This window comes from Patiria miniata, unplaced genomic scaffold (genome assembly GCF_015706575.1).
Source record: "Patiria miniata isolate m_02_andy unplaced genomic scaffold, ASM1570657v1 HiC_scaffold_11, whole genome shotgun sequence".
In the NCBI taxonomy this organism is placed as follows: domain Eukaryota; kingdom Metazoa; phylum Echinodermata; class Asteroidea; order Valvatida; family Asterinidae; genus Patiria; species Patiria miniata.
The window spans coordinates 7,982,455-8,000,336 of NW_024037049.1; the positions used below are offsets into that span (position 1 = coordinate 7,982,455).

Here is a 17,882-nt window from a genome sequence, read left to right on the forward strand (position 1 = left end):
TTCTGTAGATATAGGACTTCACAATATGTAGGTAAATTTTCAAAAATCAATAAAGAATTAGGTGATGACGTCATCGTGACGTCATAGTCTTGGCATAATTTTTGTATGAGGGTCTTTCTTGGCTGTAACTTTGATGACGATTCCAGATCGCCAAAATACGAAAATAAAATGGTGGCTTGAAAACGTGTACAAAGTCAATAGGTTAAAAATCCCACAGCAGAAAAACTGCACCTTTAAATACGTGATTTGCCTTTAAACTGAAACATTTTTATAAAATATTACTTGCTATTCTTACTCTTGGGAATATTTTCAATCAAATGAAAGGCGTAAAAAAACATGATTTCTTTTTCCTTCTCAAAGTAATTCTCAGCCGAAGTTCAGAACTACTCAGTAAGATATATCAGTGTTGTATAGGGAAAGACTTGTGGAGAAAGCTGTGTACAAAGTCTATGAGAAAAATTAATTATTCATAAATCCATAATAAATCACTTGATGACGTCACCATGACGTCACTCTTCGGGACACGTCTTGGCTATAGGGACTATGCTTATGCCAACTTTCAATGATATCTGAAAAAGATTAATGCCAAGAGTGCTATAATACGTCCCTGTCTATGCGCATGCATGAACATAAAATCTGTCAAAGTTAGCCGAAAATCGGCTAAAACGGTCAATGTGGACAGGATTTGACCTCAGCAACACGTGCGCTGCAGGCTGACTGACATACGATGTACGTGCCTATGTACAACGTATGTGCCTGTACATGTACATGTACATTGTGGACGTCCTGTCCTGTGCATGTTTTGAAGCTAAGGTATGGTCAACCTGAAGTTTTAAGCGTGCGCAGGGTATGTTCGAGTTTGCTTATCGCCTCGAAACTTTGAAATGTTTTAGACCTACCCTTCAATCGACAATTAAAGTAAAAACAAATATAAAAACTGCCATGGTTGATTTTTCAGGAATTTTCAAATGAAAAAGGGTCTTTTTATTGTAACTTCCGGTCTGATGACGTCATTCGCCTAAAACTTCGCACACGTCTTAAGTGGGTCAAGGTCATCATATACACCAATATTTAGGCGATTACGACAAACTTCGCCACAGACATCTATTCAAAATACATTTTTGCTAATTTTCAACCTGTCGCTAGAGGGCGCTCGAAGATTGCATGACGTCATCGGTAGATGATTTGAAGAATACTATTGGCCAAGAGACTAACACCGTTAAAAGCAAGTTCATATCTATTACCACTTTTAAATGATAAGCCACTTCCGGTTTTGGCCTTTTTCGACCGGAAGCAAGGGTCACGTGATTTCACGCACACTGAATGAAATAAAGACCTCAACCTATTCTACCACTTGCCGGCAACAAAATGCTGCGGACGCGTACGGTTGATTTCTTATGCATTTTTGAATATTAAAAGTGTCACAATTTAATTGCCTATAAATACACACCTGATGACGTCATCATGACGTCATCATTACACAATGTTGTTTAAATTAGGGTCTTTGCTTAGACAAAGATTGGTGTAAATGAATTACTGGCAAAGAGTCAAAAATGCCCTTTGCAAATCGACAATTTTTTTTTAATTTCTGTGTACAAGTCTATGGGAAAAATTAAATATTCAAAAATCTATAATAAATTAGTCGATGACGTCACCATGACGTCAATCTTCGGGACACATCTTTGCTATAGGGACTATGCTTATGCTATTTTTGAATGATGTATGACAAAGATTAATGCCAAAAGTGGCGTTGAGAAAAAACGTGCACAAAGTCTATGGGATTTAGGCGACAAAAAGAGGAAGCCAAAAAAAAAAAAAAAAAAAAGATGAGAACAAAAACAAAGGCTTTTCCGCAACTTTGCGGAAGAGCCAAAAAAAAAATAAAAATCAGAACAAAAACAAAGGCTTTTTCGCAAAATTGCGAAAAAGCCAAAAAAAAAAGGAGAACAAAAACAAAGGCTTTTCCGCACTATGCGGAAAAGCCCCCCCAAAAAAAAAGGAAAAAAAAAATTGGGAACAGCTAAAAAGGAAACAAAAAAACTTTAACGAAAACAAGAGCTGTTCCCAATTGAAATTGGGAACAGCTAACTAGAAATGTGTTTGTGGACAAACACTGAGCTGTTTCGACCGTTTTATTAATGACTGCCGTAAAGGAGTTTCATCCAGGTCGAATGAACATGTACATGCGTATTCTATACAAAAAGTGTCCATCCTATGTAAAAAAAAAAGAAACATTTTTTATGACGTCATGATGACGGCACACATTTTAAAAAAATTCTGTAACTATCTACGACCTAACAAACTTTTTGCAAAAAAGAATTTCGAATTAACCACGTTCCATTGGTGAGATATGAGTAAAAGGTCCCAAAATTGAATAATTCATATAAAATCACATGATGACGTCATTGGGACGTCACTGCAATTTTTGTCTATAATACTTCCTGGAATATCTGCATACCGAGATTCAACCCAATCGGACCTCAGGTTCTCTAGATATAGTGACTTAAACTATGCAGATTTAGGATGATGTCAAGTGACACGTGATGACGTGATGATGCCTTCATGATTCGACCTGAATCTTCAGATGGTGGTCTAAGTGTGTGCCAGGTTTGAAGTCGATCAGACCATATTTTATACATTTTTTGCAAAATTTGAAGAAAATATTAAAATTTGAAAAATTCATAAAAAATCAGATGATGATGTCATGATGACGTCACTTCAGATTTTGAATGCTGTTATCTATACCTACCTACCCACCAAGTTTCATAACGATCGGACATACCCTTATATGTGAATCAAAAAATCACGTTTTTGATGACGTCATGATGACGTCACACATTTTACGAAATTTTGTGCATCTATCTATGACCTAACAAACCTGTTACAAAAAGAATTTCGAATTTACCACATTCCGTTTATGAGATATGAGTAAAAGGTCCAAAAATGAATAATTTATATAAAATCACACGATGACGTCATCATGACGTCACTGCAATTTTCGTCTATAACACGTCCCGGAATACTTGCATACCACGTTTGAACCAAATCGGACTTCCGGTTCTGTAGATATAGGGCCTTAAAGTATGCTCTTTGAGGATGACGTCACGTGACACGTGATGACGTCAGCATGACGAAAAGTTTCGGCATACATCTTCAGATGGTGGTCTAAGTGTGTGCCAGGTTTGAAGTCGATCGGATTTGAAAAAAGTCCAAAAGTGCGTTGTAGAACGAAAACACGTGTTATCCTATGGGAAAAAAAGTGGAAGAAAAAAAGAGAAAAAAAAAAAATAACAAAAACAAGAGCTGTTTCGGTGTGTACACCGAAACAGCTAAAAAAAAATAATAACAGAAACAAGAGCTGTTTCGGTGTGAACACATGAATTAAAATTGCTTTTAAAAGTCACAGATTGCTTTTAAAAGTCACAGATTTTTTTAGAAAAAAAAATCATTGAATTATTTTCTACTATGCAATATATCAGAAACATGTTGGGAACAGCCATAGAGCTATATTAATTTACTAGAGCGCTAACTTCGTGTACAAAGTAATGCCTGCTGGGCGCATCCATGTTTGTGCTCAAACCTATGGAGACCTAGACATTTTGTACGGCTTTTGTACGGCTATTTGCATATCTGCATTTGTATTCCAAACCGGTGCGTTATCAAAGCCAATACGCCCAAAACTGAAACGCACGATCAGCAAATGAGCGTGTAATTTTGCTCTACACAAACAGCACAACGCGTGCGGGTATTCGCTGCAGATGCTTTTTGCCGTCATGTTTTTTTTTAACCGTCAATGACGCACTTAAGTTGTTTGTGTGTGTTCTACTTGCGCGTTGCATGTAGAGTACACTTTCAAAATTCAATCCATTTAATTTCCTTATGTTCTACAAACATGCACATGAATTCAAAATGTCTGCGCCCAGAGCGGCTTCAAAGCGTGTCCTCTCGCAGAATTTAATATAGCTCTATGGGAACAGCTCTGTGGTTGTTCACTCACAACCACATAGTTCTAGTTAGTGTTGAAAAACATACTTAGTTGACAGATAGTAAGTGGATTAAACTCCCTGTGAAATTATTCTTTCTGGCATGCTGTCAAAGTGTCATTTTGAAGAAATCAACAAAAGATGGCCTTTCCAACGCCTGCTTCTTAAGACACACCGTAGGAAATTCAAATTAGCATTGGCAGGACGCACACGCGGTTGCTTTAATTCGTCGGATCAGTGCGCGAAATCGCGTAGCTGCAATCGGCTCAGTAAAGCCCGGTTCATACTTCATGCGAAAACGATGCGAAGCGAATTTGACGTCATGAAACATTCGCTGCGAAATTCGCTGAAGCATTCGCTGAAGCATTCGCTGAAGCATGTTCAACTTTTATGAATTCGCAGCTCGAATACTTGCCATGACGTCACAAATTCGCTTTCGTGCCGAGTATGAACCTGGCTTTAGACCGTGTCTCGAATGCTGAATTCAGGCCCAATTCAAAACAAGATTCAGCAACTTTTGATTTGAAATAGAGATCCAAGAATGCTGTTTTTCTTGGAATATACAGCTGAAGTTGGGCTGAAACTTCATCAGGTTAGTTGTTCAGCACCCTTCTTCATTTTTTGAGAACGTTTGTTGCTTCAAAATCAATCGAACAAAATGCACAAATTACAAATGATGGATGCTGCGATAATGATAGGGAGTCCGACTATACCGGAGTGTCCACGGCGTAGTTGACCAAGCCACGTTCACGGTCTAGTTTAGCCCCATAAATGTGGCCTATTTACTGGACTGCCTACGTAAACATAGGCCACACATCCACATGTACAAAAATCGTGTCGACTTTGCCCAATTTTGATTTTCACATTTAGGCTTAGTTTGTAGGATTTTTTTGCTTTAGTTTAGAAGCATACTCACCCTCTTTATAGGCTAGTCAGAAAGTGCTGCCTTTTTCAGATGTCTAATTTTTGTGAAATTTCATGTTGAAAAATGAATCTGGAAATTTCACGAAAAATATACATCTGACAAAGGCAGCACTTTCTGATTAGCCTATAAAGAGGGTGAGTATGCTTCTAAAGCAAAAAAAAACCTACAAACTAAGCCCAAATGTGAAAATCAAAATTTGGCAAAGTCGACACGATTTTTGTATATGTGGATGTGTGGCCTATGTTTACGGAGGCAGTCCAGTAAATAGGCCACATTTATATACATGATATAGGTCTAGTCGTACAGACCTCCTACCTGAAAAGCAGCTTTATTTTCTCCTCCCAATATCTTGTAAGTTGTAAAAAAGTAGGAATGGCCGGTCACACTGGTTGCTAGCTACTGCCCACTGCAGGCCAGGAGGAACATTATGATTGGTCCAAGGTCCAAGCTTGCGCTAGCTGTACTTTCTAGTTCAAGTTATAAAGTTGTACTGGTGCTGCGCTGCATGCAACCGGCGCGATACCGCGAGTTAGCTGATGAGTGCAGTGAGCTGAGGGGTTTATTTTGCTTGTGTGCCAAGTCGTCAAGTATGGGGGCCTTGAAGATACATTATAGACGCTACTTTTCAAGATCTGGTGGCGTTGACTTATGGAGTTGACTCAAGTCGGAATCGCTTTAAAGGGAATATACAACATTTGCAAACATCGAAAAATAAAACTACCAAGTTTTTGCGAAATACCTTAATAGGATGTTGGTAAATGACAGTCTAAAGCATCCTGTAAAATTATGGCACCTGGTATACTGTCATTTTCAAGAAAAGTGGTATTTTTGTATCAATTTCCAACGCTGATCGGCCGATCAGCGTTGGAAACAACTGGCTTTTTTTTCAAATACTGGCCCCAATTGACCATCGCACTTGTTTACAATCGATTACAAACCTATGAACGGGTACGAGCCAGCTAGACTGGTTCCCTAACCTTACAATTCCCCAATGTATGTAAACTGCTCTGTTTCTTCTTATATGGAGTCAGGGAACCAGACTAAAGGAAAATGATCGTTTTTCTTGGTTTTTATAGCATTTTCGAACCCAAAACCTCCAAAAAGTCAGTGTAACTATATTTGCTTTATATTTCCAACCCCCCAATTCCAACCATTTCTGAAAATTACAGCAAAAGCAAATAACGTACAGTATGGCGAGCCAAAGTAACATTTATATAGCATTAACAAAGTCTTAAAACAATTTAAAGATATCTCTAAATGATTTAGAGATATCTCTAAATATTTAGAGATATCTCTTAATACTTAAAGATTTCTCCCAATCGCTTGAAAGACAAATTATTTTGATAAAAAAGTGACCCATGCACGAAAGAGCTTTATTGTCAATGATTTAAAGATATCTCTAAATTATTTAGAGATATCTCTAATTCATTTAGAGATATCTCTAAATGGATTAAGAGATATCTCTAAATGAATTAGAGATATCTTTAATTCATTTGGAGATATCTCGAAATGGATTAAGAGATATCTCTAAATGAATTAGAGATATCTCGAATCATTTAGTGATATCTCTCAATTGTGTGGTAAATAATGAGACACCTACTTCGTGCATTCCAAGATTTAAAGATATATCTTTAAATATTTAGAGATATCTCTAAATCGGTTACGGCTCCGTTGAACCACTAAATACATGCTTTGCACGCACAAGTCAATCATGTTGCCATATCGAATGCACGATAAATCGCCGGTGTTGTATTTCAAGTATTGCATTTGAAGTGAGTGGTGTTGCCATTTTTTTTTAAGTCATCGTCGAGGTCGTCAATAAAATAAATGTATTTACTGAAGCCCGTGTTACCAACATTTTAACAATAAATAGCTCAATGCTGCGCAAATTAAAACACGATTTAAAGATACATATATCTCGAAATGATTAGAGATATCTCTAAAACATTTAGAGGTATCTTTAAATGATTTAAAGATATCTCTAAAACTTTTAGAGATATCTTTAAATCATTTAAAGATATCTTTTAATACATAACAGACATCGTCGATAGCACTTAATTGTTTTAATGACTTTGCTAATGCTATATAAATGTTACTTTGGCTCGCCATAGTACAGTATTATAACTAAACTACTATAACGGACATTTCCAAGAATTGGAAAGGCTTTCTTTTATTGATTTCTTCAAAATGACAGCTTGTCAAGAAATCAATAATTTCACAGGGAGTTTATAGTCCCATTACTATCTTTAAACCAAGTATGCTTTTCAGCAATGATTACGTCAGTTACTTTTTGGATAGCTGCAAATGATGGACTTTATACCTTTAACCACAAGGTCTAATCCAGAACACAATTTGGGGGGGGGGAGGCAAACAAAAAAATTGGTCCCCAAAAAGTGGGGGACAATTACGACGTAGGGTTTAGTGGTGTACACAATGAATGCCTATATAGCAACGTCACTTAAAAAAAAAATTGGGTTCGTTTTGGTGGGTTGGGGGACAACTGTTTCTCAAAGTTCGCACTTTGTACATGTCGCCAGGCCATCCCCGGCACTGATATTCACCCATTCTAGACGATGGTATCGTCCTACAGTGATGGTTACTCAGTCGCCTGCAAAATGCATGTGCCCGTGCAGCTACTCAGGAACATGTACTTGAGTTACGGAAACATTATACGCAGTGCATACAATGCGTGTGCCCATCCTTTTTCCATTGTTGCGTCATATAGAGCAAGCGCTTTAGCTCATACATGACGTAAACAATTGAGTAGGACTGTGCGTGTTCTAGGCTATAATCTGCCACGTTGAGGCTCCGAAAATACTGCTTTTTTGCAGCTTTTTCGAGAACCGCTCTTCCAAACAACTTCCAACTTGGCACTACACATTCTGTAGTCCCGAGCAATATACCCGCCAATTTTCAACTTCATACGGTGCCCCATTCTAGAGATAATCGGAATACAGACAGACAGACAGCCTGACAGACAGACAGACAGACAGACAGAGATTTCCAGAATTATACTATAGACTAGTACAGGGCCCGTCGAAAAAAAAATGCGTCTGTTCGGTTTGGGGGAATTTCAAACTTCTCATGTCATGCAAACAACGCACACGATTCAATTGTGTTGTTTTCACAGGTTGAACTCACACTCACAGGTTGAACGCACTAAGTACATGTTGCCAGGCCATATCCCCGGCAATGATATTCAACCATTCTGGACAATGGTATCGCCCTACAGTAATAGTTGCTCAGTTAAGTTGCCTGCAAAATGCATGTTCCGCCTATGAGACGTCGTTGCCCTAATGCGTGTGCCCATCCTTTTTCATTGTTGCGTCATATTGAGCACGCGCGCTTTAGCGCAAACATGACGCAAACAAAGGACTTTGCGTGTTCTAGGCTATAATCTGCCACGTTGAGGCTCAGAAAATGCTGCTTTTTTTGCAGCTTTTTCGAGAACCGCTGGTCCAAACAACGTCCAGCCTGGAATACTGGCTTGCCCATATGGGTTTCATATGGGTAAAAAATGGGCAAGCCTATGTGGGCAGAATACGGGCTGGCCCATATGGGTGTCGTATGGGTAAAAACTGGGCAAGTCCATGTGGGCGGAATACGGGCTGGTGTATGGTCCGTATAGGTTTCATATGGGTAAAAACTGGGCAAAGCCCATGTGGGCGGAATACTGGCTTGCCCATATGGGTTTCATATGGGTAAAATCTGGGCAAGCCCATGTGGGCGGAATACTGGCTGGCCCATATGGGTATCGTATGGGTAAAAACTGGGCAAAGCCCATGTGGGCAGAATACGGCTTGCCCATGTGGGTTTCATATGGGTAAAATCTGGGCAAAGCCCATGTGGGCGGAATACTGGCTTGCCCATATGGGTTTCATATGGGTAAAATCTGGGCAAAGCCCATGTGGGCGGGATACTGGTTGGCCTATGTGGGTTTCATATAGGTACAAACTGGGCAAGCCCATGTGGACAGAATACGTACGGGCTGGCCCATATGGGTGTCATTAGGGAAAAACCTGGGCAAGCCCATGTGGGTGGAATACTGGCTGGCCCAATTTGGGTGTCATCATCTGGGCAACTCCATGTGGGCAGAATACAGACTGACCCATATGGCGGTATATGGGTAAAAAAAAAGGTATGTGGGCAGAATACGGACTGGCTATGAGTGTCATTAGGGAAAAAGCTGGGCAAACCCATGTTGGCGGAATACTGGCTGGCCCATGAGGTAATCAAATGGGAAAACCGTGGGCAAAGCCAAGTTGGCAGAACACCGCCTGGCCCATTATTGGTGTCATATGGGGAAAAGCGGCAATCCACTGTGGGTAGAGTGCGGGCGGGCTCATGTAGGTGTCACATCGAAAAACCTGGGCAAACTCATGTGGGCAAAATATGGGCCGTCCCATATGGGTGTTACATGGGCAAAAAAAAATGATCTAAGTTTGAACTTCCGGTCGAGCCGGAAGTAAATGTCAAAGGAGGTCATGTACAGTTCGCAAATGTCGATCTATGAATGTAGCATCGAATTGCAAAGTATGAACACGATTGGTGATATTGTTGAAGAGTTATAAGAGAAATAATTGATCATATTTCGAACTTCCGGTAGAGCCGGAAGTTAAGGTCAAATGAGGTCGTGTACACTGCCAAGTTGTTGTTCAATGAATATTCTATGGAATGTGAAAGTATGAACAAGATCGACGGTGTTGGTCAAGAGCTATAAGTTTAGAAAAATGCCTTGTTGAACATCGTAGAGTTGGCATGCAAATAGTAATGAATATTTATAACTGAGCATGCTCACTTGTGAAACAATAATATGGAGTTGAAAATCGGCGGGTGCGTTGCTCGGGACAGCAGAATGTGCAGTGTCGAGTTTGAAGTGGTTTGGACGAGGGGTTCTCGAAAAAGCTGCAAAAAAGCAGTATTTTCTGAAGCCCAGCGCGCCAGAATATAGCCTAGAACTCCACGCACTGCTGTTCTTTTCAATTGTTTACGTCATGTTTAAGCTAAAGCGCGCGTGCTCAATATGACGCAAACAATGCAAAAAGGACGGGCACGCGCACGTGCATTGCAGGGCGATACATTGTCCAGTATGGGTGAATACTAATGGATCAATGGGTGAATAGCACTGCGTACCATGTTTTCGTATGTACACGGGCACATTATTTTTGCCGTCGACTGAGCGACCATTGTGGGTGGTCGAACTTCAAACTTGGCAAAAATGTTGACGCAAGTGTGCGTTCAACCTGTGAAACCAACACCATTGAATCGCGTGCGTTGTTTGCACGAGCAGTTCTCCAAAACTCTGCAATGATGCAACCTATACCAGCGGCAAAGCAATTTGCGTTTCCCGAACATGCACATTTTAGACGGGCACTGCACTAGTTTGTATAATAACGAATTAATAATCCGTAATAACGAATTACATAATCTGTAACATATATACTTGCAGTGGCGCTAATGGGCTTTCGTACTCGCTCGATCGACGCCGCGCCGGACACTATTTTCGCTCGTACCCCCGCCCTGTTTGCAGGGCGGGGGATACGAGCGAAACCAACCTCGTCCCCAGTGCTTATTTTCCAACCTTGTTTCGAAGAGCAGGTAGTGGTGAGCGCGTACTGCTCGACACCCTGGGGACGAGGTTGCTTCCATTCTTCACAACGCGCCCACTGATTGGTTGAGCTTGAGATGGCCTGCTTAATATTCATAATTCAGGCCGTTGGCCTACTTACGTTCGTTTACAGCGTACATGTGATTGCGAATCATGAAATCTCGAAAAAATCTTCATTTTTCAACCGGCGATTTGAAACCAAACATTAGAAGCCTCCTGCACGTGTTTCACATGAAAAAGAAGCGTATATTTTCCTCTATCTACTGAGCCTTGCCATATTTCTTTTGGCCGTTTTTAAGAATCGAATGTACACCTAAAAACTATCGGCCCTCGCTTTTGTTGATATAAAATATGATTTTGTTTGACAGGCCGTAATAACACTTTGTGTTTGTCAAAAGCGGTTATTTTTGGTATAAAAATAAAGCACACGATTTCAACTTCAAATTTTTTAGCCATCTTGGCCAAACAGTGCACGTGTCCAGGTTTTTGTTGTTGTTGTACATCTCGTAAAACCTCGCGTACGCTTTTGGGCCATGCGTGCGTGACCTCGGGGCAAGAAACTGAGGTTAAACAGGGCTGTGTGCGTGACTGCATCGTTTTTCATGTAAATTCTTTACGAAAAAAAATGCGACGATTAAGGACTTTTCTAAACAAGGGAAAGGTTTGAGACTAGTTTCGCCTCCATAAAAAGTATTATTTGCAATTTTTACACGGTGACACGGTAGGGGCTAGTCGCTGTTATGGTTTAAATTTGGTCAAGGCGCTCATGTCTACCCGGACGCTCGTACGTGCTAGCCTTTCAGTTTGACGTGCCAGCATACGTGCGTCACGTGTCCAGGTAAGTGCGTGGGACTTGACTAAAGGCTATGGTTTATACGCGATAACCCGCGATAGTCCGGGGGTGGCATGGCCTCCGTTGCCCCCCCCCCCCCATCCGCCCTTAAGCATAAGTGGTATTTATTTCAAAACTTATCGCGATAGAATTGCATCAATCATAGCAGCTTGTGTAATTATTGTCTAATTACATGATATACAATGGATGCGAAGCGCGCAAAATCCGACACAAACATAACTCTAGTGCACAGTTTCATAGGGTTGTCTCAGGGGCCAGGGGCGTTGCTAACTCGCAAACGGCGATAGTTCGCAAAACGTTTAATACATGTATGTATTTCGTTTTTTTTAATTTTGTTTTTTTACTTGGCATGATCGGGCTTCCGTAAGATGCTATGGTGACGTGATAAACAATAGTCTGGTTCCCTGTGCCGCCGGCGTAGCGTGTCTGACTCCACGAAATAAAGATTATGGTAGTGTTGTGCCCATTCTTGAAAATCACGCAATCTTAAGAATGTGCGCGCATTCTTAAGAATGAGCGCACATTCTTAAGAATGAGCACGCGTTCTGAAGAATGAGCGCTCATTCTTAAGATTGCGTGAAAATATTACGTGCACAATATTTATGACTTTTGCGCAATCTTAACAAACATTGCACGACATAATTATGTTAAATGAAATGTATAGCGGTTAAAAGGGAAACAATTCATATAAAGAGGAAAGAAAATGTTCTATGCTTCTGTACTCGTATAACTACGATAATTTGAATCACATTAAACCTGTTATTATTGCTTTTTTCTGCTTACTATGGGAAGTTTTGTAATAACGGAGGACTGGGAACTAGTCTGGGGACTCTTTGGGGAGTGCTTTATTTAGGCAAGACAAGTTACAAGTCCCTGTATGTATCATATGCATGCCACAAAAAAAAACGATGTCCAGAAGTTCTTTTGACTAGATAGAATCCAGCTCTGCGGCGTAATGGTGGGGGTGTGAACAATAAATTGGTGGCAATTTAAATGGGAAATAGCATTAGCACTATGGGATGTCACAGTATTCATTCTCATTCTTCACATTCTTCATTCTTACGTCCCCCCCCCCCCCCCCCCCCCACTTTTAAGTCGGTCTCTGGTCAGCGCGCACGTCGATTTTACTCATGCGCATCGATCTTTTTTTCCCAAAATGTTCTGCGGTAGCTCCAACAGCGCCCTCTATTTCCGCATCTCCTCATTTTTTTTTTACCAAAGAGCACCAAGGAATGGGAAATTGCACCAAGGCAAATGATCGAAAGCACCAAGGCAAATTATGGAGGACACCAATGTACATGCCATAGAGGAAATAGTACCCCACCTTGTCTGTACAATCCAAGCTTGAAGAAAAAAAAAAAAGCCGCGTGGCCGCGTCAATTCCGGAACTTTGGTCTGACCAGAGTCCGAATATTTTTTTTTTGGCCTTATGTCGTTTATTTTTTTTCCCCGGTTCCCCCCCCCCCCCCAATACGCGTATACTTTTCATATCCACTCTACTTTTCAGCGCCTTGCATTGCAACAGTATAATTATTAAGAATCAGTGAACGAGGATGCAGCTAGACTTGCCAAGCAGGCAGTGGCGTAGCCAGGAATTTTTCAGTGGGGGGGGGGGGGGGGGGGGGGGGGGGCTGGAACATTTCATGGGGGGCGTCAAGCAGGGGCGTCAATCGCTTGTCAAAAGTGGGGGGGGGACATACCTTGATCATAACTGATGCAAGCGTGAAGCGCAAAGCCCTTACGGCGTGGGGTTCGGGGCCCGCTTAAAAGGGCCCCGAAAAAAATTGGATTCTAGATGTTCTGTGGTGTGATTTGAAGCAATTTTTTACGACTTTCCTCCATGCTTTAACTAATATTTTCTTGGCAAAAGATAATTATTTGAACATCGTTTTCGAGGTTGGAGACATGGAATTAGCTATCGGCAGTGGCGTACGCAGGATTTTTTTCAAGGGGGTGTTTCAAAATTGGATGTCATCATTTATGACGCTAGAAATGAAGATGGTAAATATTGTGTTGGCGCCAGAAATAAAAGATAGTATCAGTGGGCTAAACTTAATGCTAAAATAAAAGTCGGGAGTTTGTGTTGGCGCCAAACATAGTAAATCGAGAAAAAAAAACAACATGTTCTGTGTCTTTAGAGTATATGATGAACATGAGTAAAGGGGTCAATGTGGGCAGTCCCCTCCCTCAACAGCATTACAAAAATAATCATAATAATTCAAGAAAAGTGACACGGGCTGCGGAAGTGCTAGGATCTGTTCTTGTAATTGGCTAAAATTACTCAGCTTCGTCCCTGGATCTCATGATTCTCATCCGTTGGGAATCTAATTCTTTGTGTAAGCCGCCCCCACCCCTAAGGCCAAACTCCAGATACAGGATACAAATGCGCTCTGGTCACAGGGGCGGATTCAGACTGCCATTTGCCCGGGGGGGGGGGGCCTAGAATTGTAATGAAGGGTCCAGGACCTGCGAGCGCGCAGCGCGAAGCCCCTACGGCGTGGGGTCCGGGGCCCGCTTTAGGGCCCCGTGAAAATTTCGGATCGTAGATGCTCTGTGGTGCAATCTGAGGCGATTCCTGGCTACTTCCACCGTTTAGAAAAAGTTTTAAACATCGAAAATTCCATTTAAATTTGTTATTTTTTTTTGTTCTTTATAAAGTTTGTTATGTACTCAAAGTTGAGAACCATGTTCCATCTCCGTATTTTTTTCACAATTTTCTATTTTGGAAAGGGATTTAGGCCACTTGTAGTCCGAGCCTCAGCCATTCGCTGCTGAAGGTACAAATAAGGTGGGGGCACCGCTAGGGTGAAATTAGCATAGAGGGAATTTGGCCGGAGGACTAATACGAGCGCGGAGCGCGAAGCACTTACGGCGTGGGGTCCGGGGCCCGCTTAACCCTAAAGGGGCCGGGTAATTTTGACCATCTCTCAGCCGGGGGGGGGGGGGCGGATTCCGCCCCCCCTAAGATCTCGGCCATCGAGAGACGAACAATTTTGAAACTCGGCACATGCATAGAGCAACTCTTCCTAAACATACCCAAGAAATTTCATGACTATAGGTCAAAGGGTTTTGGAATTATGGCTAATTAATTATTCATATGTACGAATGGCAATTTTGCTCTGTGTACACGACGTATATGCGAAAATTCAGTTTTCACGGCGCGTAGCGCCGGAAAATTTTCGTTACGCGGCAACCCGTGGTCCGATTTTTATGTTTTTGGTATCAAAAGATGCTCAAAGCTCGAGGCTAAAAAGTCATAACAGCTCGGGTCGCGAAATATTTTTTTTAGAGGCTATCACGGAAAATGTTGAGGGGGGGGGGCGGATTCCGCCCTCCCCCCGGCCCCTTTAGGGTTAAGGGCCCCGGGAAATTTCGGATCGTAGATACTCTGTGGTGCAATCTGAGGCGTTTCCTGGCCACTTGCCCCTGATTTTTTTAGCAGAAGTTGTTAAAATTGAGGGGATATTTTGTTTCATTTGTTTCAAATACATATAGGCCTATATACTCTTGCTCTTATAAAGTGTCTTCTGTATTCAAAGCTTAAAGTTGAGAACATGCACATAATTTGTAATTGTTCCGCGCTCGGTCACATAACTCTCTTTTCCCTCCATATTTTTACATGGCAAAGGGGGGTGTTTAACAGCCAAAACACCCCCCCCCCCCCTGCGTACGCGCCTGGCTATTGGTATTCTGAGCTATTGGCGTCGATTTTCGATGCTCTGTGGTGTGATCTGAGGCAATTTCTTACCACTTTAACCAATCATTATCTTACCACAAAAGATAATAATTTTAAACATAATTTTTGAGGTTTTCTCAGCTAAAGGCATAAGAAAACATTGTTTTCGAGGTTGGAGTCATTGAATCAGCTACCAGAATTCTGAGCTATGGGCGTGGGGTTCGGGGCCCGCTTAAGGGCCCCGAAAAATGTTGGATTTTAAATGCTCTGTGGTGCTATCTGAGGCAATTTCTGACCACTTTAACCAATATTTTCTAAGCAAAAGATACATTGTAGTACATAATAGGGCCCATGGCGTCATGTAGATCAATGATATTTTTTTTAGAAACTCAAAATCTCAGTGGGGGGCGACTGGGGGGGCGACAAGGTTTCATGGGGGGGCGGTCGCCCCCCCACCCCCCCCCCCCCGGTGGCTACGCCACTGCAAGCAGGTACTCGGTATCGACAAGACCGTTATCTTGTCGCGCATTCTTAAGAATGTGCGCTCAATCTGGAAGAGTTATTTTTTTGCGAAGATTGTGCAAGGATCCAGTTGCACAATCATAAGAATGTGCAAGCGCATTCTTAAGAATGCGTTATTGTCAAGAAAGCGCACAACAGTAGTATCGCCCTCGCGCGAAGTGTACTGACATTCCATGCACGTAGCAAGAGGGAAGAAAGTGCTGTTTACTAGGCCTAGGCAGACCACACTACAAAATAACCGAAGTAAGTCAAAATTCACAAAATTAAACGAGAATTTTTAAGTTTAATTTTGAATTTGAGAAAGATTCTATGTATAGTCGGACTCCCTATTATCGCGGCATCCCTATTAATTATCGCGGCATGGTAAATTTCTCTTTTTGCGTTGCCAAAACTCCTTCAAGACAAGTTCAAGTGGCAATTTTTTTCCAGTTCACAATGATTAAGGACTTTTTGCCAAGTTGTATAAAAAGGACGATTAAAAATGTTTGTGTCTTTCGGGACTTTTAACGATTTTTAATGAATAATAACGTTTTCAACTTGCAAATTTTCCCTCACCGTGTCTGCTAAAATAGGTACCGTCTGTATTTTTCTTTAACTTTAAGGTAGTGGATATTTTGCCGGAGGTAACGCCGGCAAACTAACGTTTACTAAAGGTTTGCCGGCGGCAATCCATATTAACAGAGGGCGCTGTACTCTTTAAGATAGGGCTGAATTATAATATGTATTAAATTCCCACCAAACTTGTGTATTATCGGTGCAATGGATAAGCAATTGCTCTAGTGAGTGGGATGTCCCGAGTTCGAATCCTGATCCTCACCACATTTTTAAGTTTTTTTTTTCCATCCCCAAATAAATAAGAATATTCTTCTATTATTATTTTAACATGTCTCAAACATTTTATTGCAGAGTAATCAGAGTATTACATTTTCTTTTTCAGATTTGTGGCTCTGGAGGATTTTTTTAAAAAGGGAAATAAAGTCCGAAATTATAAAATGGTCTGAATCCCATCTTGTGATTAATACGAGGTTACAATGATAACATTGGCATGGAACCAGACTAAAATTTGTCACCAGAAAATGTTTTTTAAGTACAAAAAAACAGTAACTGCGCATGTTCAGTGCATATCCGGCAAACTAACGTTTACTGAAGGTTTGCCGTCTCCGGCAAAATATCCACTGCCATTCTTTAATGGTGCTCTGTCCATGAAAGTTCCATTGCCTGGTTCCCATTCATCAGCTGCAAATGTAAAATGAAGTCGAAGGACGATATTTGCACCGCGAAATCGTAAAAACTTTTACGGGATCAAAATAAGCACAGCACGTTAACAAAAATAAAACGGCACACCGTGTAAAGTGTATGGCGCCCCCAATCGCCAATCAGTAGACTTGCCTAAGTGAGTTGTGTTCTCCTTTCGGGGGAAGGGCAGGGTCTTAGAAATCATCCTGCAGATTAATAGTCTTTAATCAACTTGAACTTAAAGGGAAAATATCAGACCTTATTCAGGGGGTGTTTTGGTCAAACATTAACCATGAATAAAAAAGTTGAGATCATTATAAAAACCACTTCCCGCATACCGCGATAATAGGGAGTCCACTTCCGTTCGCACACTCCGAGCATGTCTATTTTCACAGGCATCGAACACGGAATAAACCACACCACCGTCGGAATTTTTTATATCAATTTGAAAAGGAAGAGTTATACTACACAAAAGACAGGACAATTCGGGAAGGTTAGTGGGGAATCTCTATTCCGAACGAGAAACGTGATAAGTACCGCGATAATATGGCAACCCATCCTACTAACTAGTGCAAACAATCGCATTCGGTTGTACTTGTCTGTACAACAGTAGTGACAGTACATTATACTAAATTATAGGCCTAGTTGAGGTAAAATTTGTTTGGGTTAGCGTAGCTTGAGTAACTCCAGCTGACATGTTCCATATTCATTCATGTGAATGAAAATGGAACATGTCAGCTGGAGTTACTCAAGCTAGGGTTAGCGCTAGACCTAGCTCTACTGAGTGGAGCCTTGAACTACGGTACCCTCCGTACAAATGCTCCACTGATTTGGCATACTTTGGTGACAGCTTCACAGTAGCATATGATAGTGTACATACCCACGCGAGGACAAAAAGACCCCCCAAAAACGGTAAAGAGAATACAAATGAGAGAGGCAGTTACCCTGGATTTATCTACACATTCATGACATTCCATCAGACCCCTTTTAATTATATTGTTCCCAAACAGCGAAAATTTTGAAGAAAATAAACCAGCAAAATAGTCAGAAAAAACTCACAGCTCAATGCATGTGTTTGC

General features: G+C 41.2%; 1 protein-coding gene across 2 annotated transcripts in view; it reads left to right on the forward strand.

Moving 5' to 3' along the window:
• The first annotated feature begins 15,693 nt into the window (after positions 1-15,693).
• Positions 15,694-17,882, forward strand: part of LOC119743543 — a 47,852-nt gene continuing 45,663 nt past the window's right edge. For both annotated transcript variants that reach the window (XR_005273052.1, XM_038219969.1), the window contains exon 1: positions 15,694-15,810. The gene's annotated coding sequence lies outside the window, so the exon portion shown is untranslated. The remainder of the gene's footprint in view (positions 15,811-17,882) is intronic.